The sequence below is a fragment of the Triticum aestivum genome, chromosome 1D (genome assembly GCF_018294505.1).
Source record: "Triticum aestivum cultivar Chinese Spring chromosome 1D, IWGSC CS RefSeq v2.1, whole genome shotgun sequence".
Taxonomy (NCBI): domain Eukaryota; kingdom Viridiplantae; phylum Streptophyta; class Magnoliopsida; order Poales; family Poaceae; genus Triticum; species Triticum aestivum.
The window spans coordinates 294,530,977-294,538,987 of record NC_057796.1 but is presented as its reverse complement, the minus strand read 5'-3'; positions in this window follow the sequence as shown (position 1 = coordinate 294,538,987).

The window sequence follows — 8,011 nt, the reverse complement described above, 5'->3', positions numbered from 1 at the left end:
CGCCGCCGACCCCGCCCGCCGGAGCCCCTCGCCGGAGAAGCCCGACGAGGTACTGCCGTTCGTGTTGACCGGTTTTTGAAAAAAAAACTTTTGTTTAAAAAAAACCCTAGATCGGTTTTTTTTTCGGTTTTCTTATTTCACGAGCGTTCACCGAACCGTTCGTTTTAACGAACGCGTTCGTCGGTTTTTCTCTGTTAACGAACGTCCGTTATTTAACCGTTCGTCCGTTTTTCTTTTTCGTCAGATTTTCTCGTTATTTCTCAGATTCGATTTCTGATCGAAATTTCGAATCTGTTTAACTTCTCGCTCGTTTATCGTAATCAGGCGATTCAAGCGCCTAGAGTTTCGTCTCAAAATTCTCTTTCCGTTTAACCTACTCAAACAAGTTTTTCCTACAGTAAAATTTGACCTAGATCCAGATTAGCAAACGAAGTTTCTTTCTTTCGCCGTTTGACTTTCGTTGCTTCTTTCGAGTTGATCCTTTTTGCAAACCGGAGTTCTTAAGTTGAACTTTCTGGTTGGATCTTTCTTTTGAGTTTTACCTGTGCATTAGATGAGTACTGATTGTATGCTTGTTTGTTTGCGATAGAGTACCCGGAGTGTGCCGCTTGTTACTTCGAATCGCTAGGTTTTGCGGATCATCAGCAAGGCAAGTAACACTTTGATCATACCCCGTTCATACCCAGTTTTATTGCATTAGATCTATTTCCTCAAACACATTGCATGATTAGGATCTAATCAAACTGTGGGTATTAGGAAGTAGTTGAGGTAGTACCTATTACCTGTTCTTTATCAAACCCTCGGGAGTTACTTCTACGTTGCTTTTATTATTGCCATGCTATGCTCGTAGACATGGATTGGGTTTGAGAGATATTCATGACAGATGTGAGTGTTTAATAATGGTTCAACTTAAGGTGGCAACTAAAACTCACATCTGGGTGGATTGAGACACCTGGAGAACCAAGTGTTGTCTGTATGTATAAGGTCCGCCACCCAGGCTCAAAGGGATCATAAGATTATTCATGCTAGAAACTTCCGTGTGCAGCCACAAGCTATTATGGGCTCTAGCATAGCTGAGTAGGTTACAGGATCTCTTGAAGAGGTGGACTAGCAGATGTAGGGGAAAGTAGGTGTACCGGTCCATCCAGAGTAGAGAGTGACTGTTTCTGAAAGACCGTGTCTCGGTCATCCGTTTCTCAAACATCATGTAGTGCGAGAATCAAGCGGAGGCGATCGAGTCTTGTGGGAAAAGTGCACAAACCTCTGCAGAGTGTACAAACTGATCATGATTAGCCGTGTCCCCGGTTATGGACAACTTGAGTATCTAGTACCTGGATTATCATTTGAATCTCATCACCGTGATACTTATAATTAATTTTGTTGGGTTAATGATGTTACTTAATTGGGATTGAGTTGGAGGTACCTTCTCAATGTTTCAACCACCATGATAGTTAAATAAAATTTATTCCTTTGCAGTAGGATAAAATTGGCTTTTCGCAAAACTGTAACCATAGAGCCTTTCCACCAGCCATATATGCATATAGTATAGCCTTATCATTGTTCATTGCTCTCTATGTGTTGCTTTGCCAGCATATTCTATGTGCTGACCCGTTTTCGGGCTGCAACGTTTCATGTTGCAGACTTTTCAGACGACGAGTAAGGTGCCCTAGGTCGTGGTCTTATACTCAGTGATGCCGCTGGAGTTGATGGACTCACTATTCTTCCAAGTCTTCCGCTGTTATCGTTATTAGATGGCCTTAAGCCATGTTTTCATACTTAATCTCTTTGGAGATATTCGATGTAATAAGTGTGTGATTGCTACTCTGTTATAAATCCTCCATTTGTACTGTGCGTGTCAGCATTACTGATCCAGGGATGACACTGGTGCACAGCAGCACAGGCCATTTGAGGTCTGGTCGCTACAAAGTTGGTATCAGAGCACACGCTGACTATAGGACACGACCACTAAGCTTAAGCCCTAGAAAAACTTCTCTCTTCTCATTTCTGACCCCTCTCCACTTTCTACTCTTTTAGGAATGGCGAATGCAAGGAACAAGTTCATGCAACCAGATGAAGACACGCCATTTGGACGACATTTGAAGGAAGTCACCAAGTACTTGAACATAGGAATACCAAGCGTCACCGGAATCTGCAACGCTACATTACCTGAAGAGGAGAGCTGGAAGATTCAAGTTATCATTCCAGGAAGGACGTTTGCGCCAATTACGGAACCCATGAGATTGGTTTTCGAAGCACCAACTTGGAGTTTAGGGAAGAGCATGGACGCACATATCGCCATGGGACGCATTGGAGAAGTCTATCACCAGGAGCTTAAGGATACAATTTACCAAATTTGTGGACGTCGAGACACGCAATGGGAGATGATCAAGACCAAGAAGGATGGATCAATTGCAGCTTTCATCCAGGAGCAGAACCAACATATTCGACGCCAGGAGAATCAGATATGCACGGACAAGGAAGAACTGAAGAAGGCATTCACGAAGATCAAGGAACTCCAAGAAGAACTCAAGACTACACGCGAAGATTATCTGGAGGAAATCAACGCATTAGTCGGGAAGATTGACGACCTGGAGAATAAGATTGGAGCATCCGTGGGAAATCCAGTGCCAAAAGCAGAAGTCGACGAATGCACTTGTCCGGATAACTACATCATCATCGACGACACCGACTCGGAACCAAGTGAAGAGGAATGGATTGATGAAGCCGGAGCAGACATCATGGAGTCTTCAATGGATCAGAATTTTTAGTAGACTACCATATCAGTAGTAGTTTTCCCCCATTTAGTAGTATAGTTCAAGCACTTTGTAATGCTAGTTAGATCGATTGTTTTGCCTTGTTTGGATTGATTGAGTGATATTGATTGATTTGTCTCATGAGCATATGGGTAGTGTTTTCTCTCTAGACCTCATTCTATTCTTAATTCTCATCTTTTCTAAACCTATCAGATGCCTCCGAGACGCGACACCGGATTTGTTTTCCCGCCAGAGATCACCTAGTTGATTCAGCAATAGAATGCCCTGATGCAAGTGTTAGTTCAGAACCAAGGCAACAACAACAACAACCCACCGCCACCACCACCTGTTGATCACTTAGCCCGTTTCTTAAGGCTAAACCCGCCGGTGTTTTCCAGTAGCACCGAGCCGATTGTAGCAGATGATTGGCTCCGCAAAGTTGGAAGGGAGTTGATCACTGCAGGATGCACAGATGCGGAAAGAGTGCGTTTTGCCGCACATCAGCTTGATGGACCCGCAGCATCATGGTGGGAGAATTATATAGCCACGCACCCTATTGACACTGTCACATGGGACCAATTTCAGCAACCTTTCCGTACAGCTCATGTTTCAGCAGGAGCTATGGCTATGAAGAAGCGTGAGTTTCGCAACCTACGCCAAGGAGGACGCACCGTAGGCCAGTATGTGGAAGATTTCAGTAAGTTAGCACGTTATTCACCAGATGACGTTGCTACGGATGCAGCCAAGCAGGAGAAGTTTCTGGAAGGATTGAATGATGAGCTGAGTATGCAGTTGATGGTAGCAACTTTCAACAACTACCAGGAGCTGGTAGATAGAGCTCTCATGATAGAAGGGAAGCAACAGCAGATTGAGAACCGCAAGAGGAAGTATGGACAAGGAAAGTATAATTCTGGAGCCCAGCAGAAGCCACGATTTACCCCGAAGCCGGGAGGACAGTTTCAGCATACCCATGGAGGAGGTAGTTCGCACAACCATAATGGCTCCAAGAATGGTAATGGGAATGGAGGAGGAAACGGACAGAACCGCACCAACCCATCTACCCCAACCAAGAGAGATCTAAGTCACATTACTTGTTTCAAGTGCCAGAAGACGGGATATTATGCTACTGATTGTCCCGAAGCCCAAAATGGAAATGGCAATGGAAGCTTTGGGAAGAAGCCGAACCCGTTCAATAAAGGACATGTGAACCACATGAGCGTGGAGGAGATTGAAGCTTAGCCTGATGCAGTAATAGGTAAGTTTTTGGTTAAGTCATTTACTGCAACTGTTCTTTTCGATACTGGTGCATCGCATTCATACATATCAAGGGGATTCGTAAACAAGTTTAAGATGTCCACCCAAGTTCTCAAAAGCCCCATGTTAGTAACCTCGCCAGGAGCAGAGTATATGGCCACCCAAGGATGTTTTAAGATACCGTTGGCCATTGGAAGGCATGTTTTCCCCTCAGACCTCATTGTTTTGGAATCGCAAGGTTTGGATGTGATTTTGGGAATGGATTGGCTATCGTTGTATGGAGGAAACATCGATTGTGCCAGCAAGACTATTTTGCTTACCACCCCGGAAGGAAAAAGGATCAAGTATGTATCCAGGCATATGCCGAAGAGGACTCAACTGAATTCCTTATCAGGAGTTGTACAGGAGGAAGTACGAGTGGTGAAGGACTATCCGGATGTATTTCCAGAAGAGTTGCCAGGCATGCCACCAGATAGAGACATTGAGTTCTTGATTGAACTTTTGCCAGGCACAGGGCCAATATCTAAGAGACCGTACAGGATGCTCGCAAAGGATTTGGAGGAAATTAAGAAGCAGATCAAGGAGTTACTGGATAAAGGCTATATTCGCCCAAGTTCGTCACCTTGGGGATCACCAGTACTTCTAGTGGAGAAGAAAGATGGATCGCTGAGGATGGTTGTTGATTACCGAGGATTGAATGAAGTGACCATCAAAAACAAGTACCCACTGCCGATGATCAATGATTTGTTTGACCGCTTGCAAGGAGCTAAAGTATTTTCCAAGATCGATCTACGATCAGGGTACCATCAGTTAAAGATTCGAGAACAGGATATACCTAAGACGGCATTTACCACCAGATATGGACTGTATGAGTATACCGTTATGTCATTTGGACTGACTAACGCACCGGCCTATTTCATGAACCTGATGAACAAAGTGTTTATGGAGTTTTTGGATAAGTTCGTCGTGGTGTTCATTGATGATATTTTAATCTTTTCCAAGGATGAAGAAGAGCATGAGGAGCATTTACGATTGGTACTTGAGAAGCTCAGAGAACATCAGTTATATGCCAAATTCAGCAAATGTGAGTTTTGGTTGAAGGAAGTTGGATTCCTTGGACATGTTATTTCTGGAGAAGGAATAGCAGTAGACCCTGCCAAGGTTGACACAGTGACAAGTTGGGAATCACCCACGACAGTTGGAGAAATCCGGAGTTTTCTTGGACTTGCAGGATACTACCGGAGATTTATCGAGAATTTCTCAAAGATTGCTAAGCCCATGACTGAGCTATTGAAGAAGGACACCAAATTTAATTGGACTGAGGAATGTGAAGCTAGTTTCCAGGAGTTGAAGAAACGATTGGTTACCTCACCCGTGTTGATTCTGCCAGATCAACGCAAGGACTATGAAGTTTATTGCGACGCTTCTCGTCGAGGACTTGGAGCAGTGCTTATGCAGGAAGGAAGAGTTGTTTCGTATGCTTCACGACAACTTAAACCCCATGAGAAGAATTATGCTACGCATGATTTGGAATTAGAAGCCGTGGTGCATGCATTGAAGACATGGAGACATTTTCTCATCGGAAACCATTGTGAGGTGTACACGGATCACAAGAGTTTGAAGTACATTTTCACGCAGAAGGAGTTAAACCTCAGACAGAGGAGATGGTTGGATCTCATCAAAGACTATGATATGAGATTGCATTATCACCCTGGAAAGGCTAACGTAGTAGCAGACGCGTTGAGCCGCAAGAGTCATATCAGCACCATCAAGACAGGAGAGTTACCTCAGGAGTTAGCCGAGGACATACGTGAGCTATGTTTGGAGATAGTCCCAAGAGGCTATTTAGCGACATTGGAGATTCAGTCTACCTTGATGGAAAGGATCAGAGAAGCTCAGAAGTCAGACAAGGAGATTAAAGAGATAAAGGAGAAGATGAGCAAAGGAAAAGCCAAGGGATTTCGTGAGGATGAGCACGATACCTTATGGTTCGAGGACCGCGTATATGTGCCAAATGATCCGGAGATCAGGAAGTTGATTTTGCAAGAAGCTCATGATTCACCGTACTCGATTCACCCAGGGAATACCAAGATGTATTTGGATTTGAAGAATACTTTCTGGTGGACCGGAATGAAGAAGGATATTGCGGAGTTTGTAGCAGTTTGTGATGTATGTCAGAGAGTGAAGGCAGAGCATCAGAAGCTAGCAGGATTGTTACAGCCATTGCCGATACCTGAATGGAAGTGGGATAAAATAGGCATGGATTTTATCACAGGATTACCCAGGACCCGTTCAGGCTATGACTCGATATGGGTTGTAGTCGACCGTTTGACGAAAGTGGCTCATTTCATTCCAGTGAAGACCACTTACACCAGTGCTAAGTTGGCAAAGATATACATGACCAGGATAGTATGTTTGCATGGAGTTCCGAGGACCATTGTATCAGACAGAGGAACCCAATTTACCTCGAAGTTTTGGAAGCAGTTACATGAAACATTGGGAACCAGGCTGGAATTTAGTACAGCATTTCACCCGCAGACAGATGGACAGACCGAGAGAGTCAACCAGATTTTGGAGGACATGTTGAGAGCATGTGCGCTAGATTATGGATCAAGTTGGGACGACAATTTGCCATATGCGGAGTTTTCTTATAACAACAGTTATCAAACCAGTTTGAAGATGGCCCCTTTCGAAGCTTTGTACGGAAGGAGGTGTAGAACACCGTTGTTATGGGACGAAGTTGGAGACCGTCAGTTGTTTGGACCAGATTTGATTAAGGAGTCTGAACAGAAAGTGAAGTTGATTCGTGATAGGCTCAAGGTAGCCCAATCCAGGCAGAAGAGTTATGCTGATTCTAAACGCAAGGAGACAGTTCACGAAATCGGAGACAGAGTGTATCTTCGAGTATCACCACTACGAGGAGTGAAGCGCTTTGGAGTTAGGGAAAGTTAGCGCCTCGTTTTATCGGACCATACAGAGTGTTGGAACGTATGGGAGAAGTTGCCTACAAGCTGGAATTGCCCGAAGGATTGTCTGGAGTACATGATGTATTTCACGTTTCGCAGTTGAAGAAGTGCCACGCAGAGATGGCTGAAATACCGCTGAGAGATACTGTGCCACTGGAAGCGATTCAGTTGGAAAGTGATTTGACCTATGAGGAGAAGCCAGTTAAGATTCTCGAGTATGCCAGCCGAGTTACCCGCAGCAAGGTTATCAAGTTTTGAAAAGTTCAGTGGAGTCACCACACCGAAGATGAGGCCACCTGGGAGCGAGAGGAAGATCTACGGAAAAACCACTACCACCTGTTTTCTAGCCAACCCGAATCTCGAGGGCGAGATTCATCTTAAGGGGGGTAGGTTTGTAACATCCCAAATTTTCAATTTGGAATGTTATACATAGATCATCATTGCATATCATGTTTTATTGCATTTTGACAAATCCTCGATAAGTCCTAAGCAACTCAAGGACCCTCGGAGAGAGTTGGGGATTGTCTCGAATTTTCTTATTTGGTTTTTCAAACGAGGATTGGGATTTTAATTATTTTTCTCTCCGGAAAAATATTTCAATTTATAAATAAGCGAGAGGAGAAAATATGACTTCTCCAAAAACATTGAAATACTGGAGGAAAAATGTTAAAAACATTATTTGGAATTTATTGGATTTTATTTGCAATTTTTATTGCATTTAAAAATATGCATGTTTTCAAAATATTTATTTTTTGAATTTAAAAATGTTCACCCTATTCTAGACTTTCTAACTAGACGGGGAAAATTTATTTCATATTTTTCTGATTTTTATTTATTTTTCTACACAATATTTTCCGCGGAACATATTTTAAAAAAAAAATACGCGCCACATCGACTGGGCCGAGCCCAGCCGACGGCCCAGCCCCGCCGCGACCTCTCCTTCCTCCCCACGCACCGCCGAAGTCCGCCGGGAGCACGAAGCCGCCGCCGCCTCGGGCTTTGCCCCCTCCCCCAAGCCTCTAGCCCCCCTCCATATAT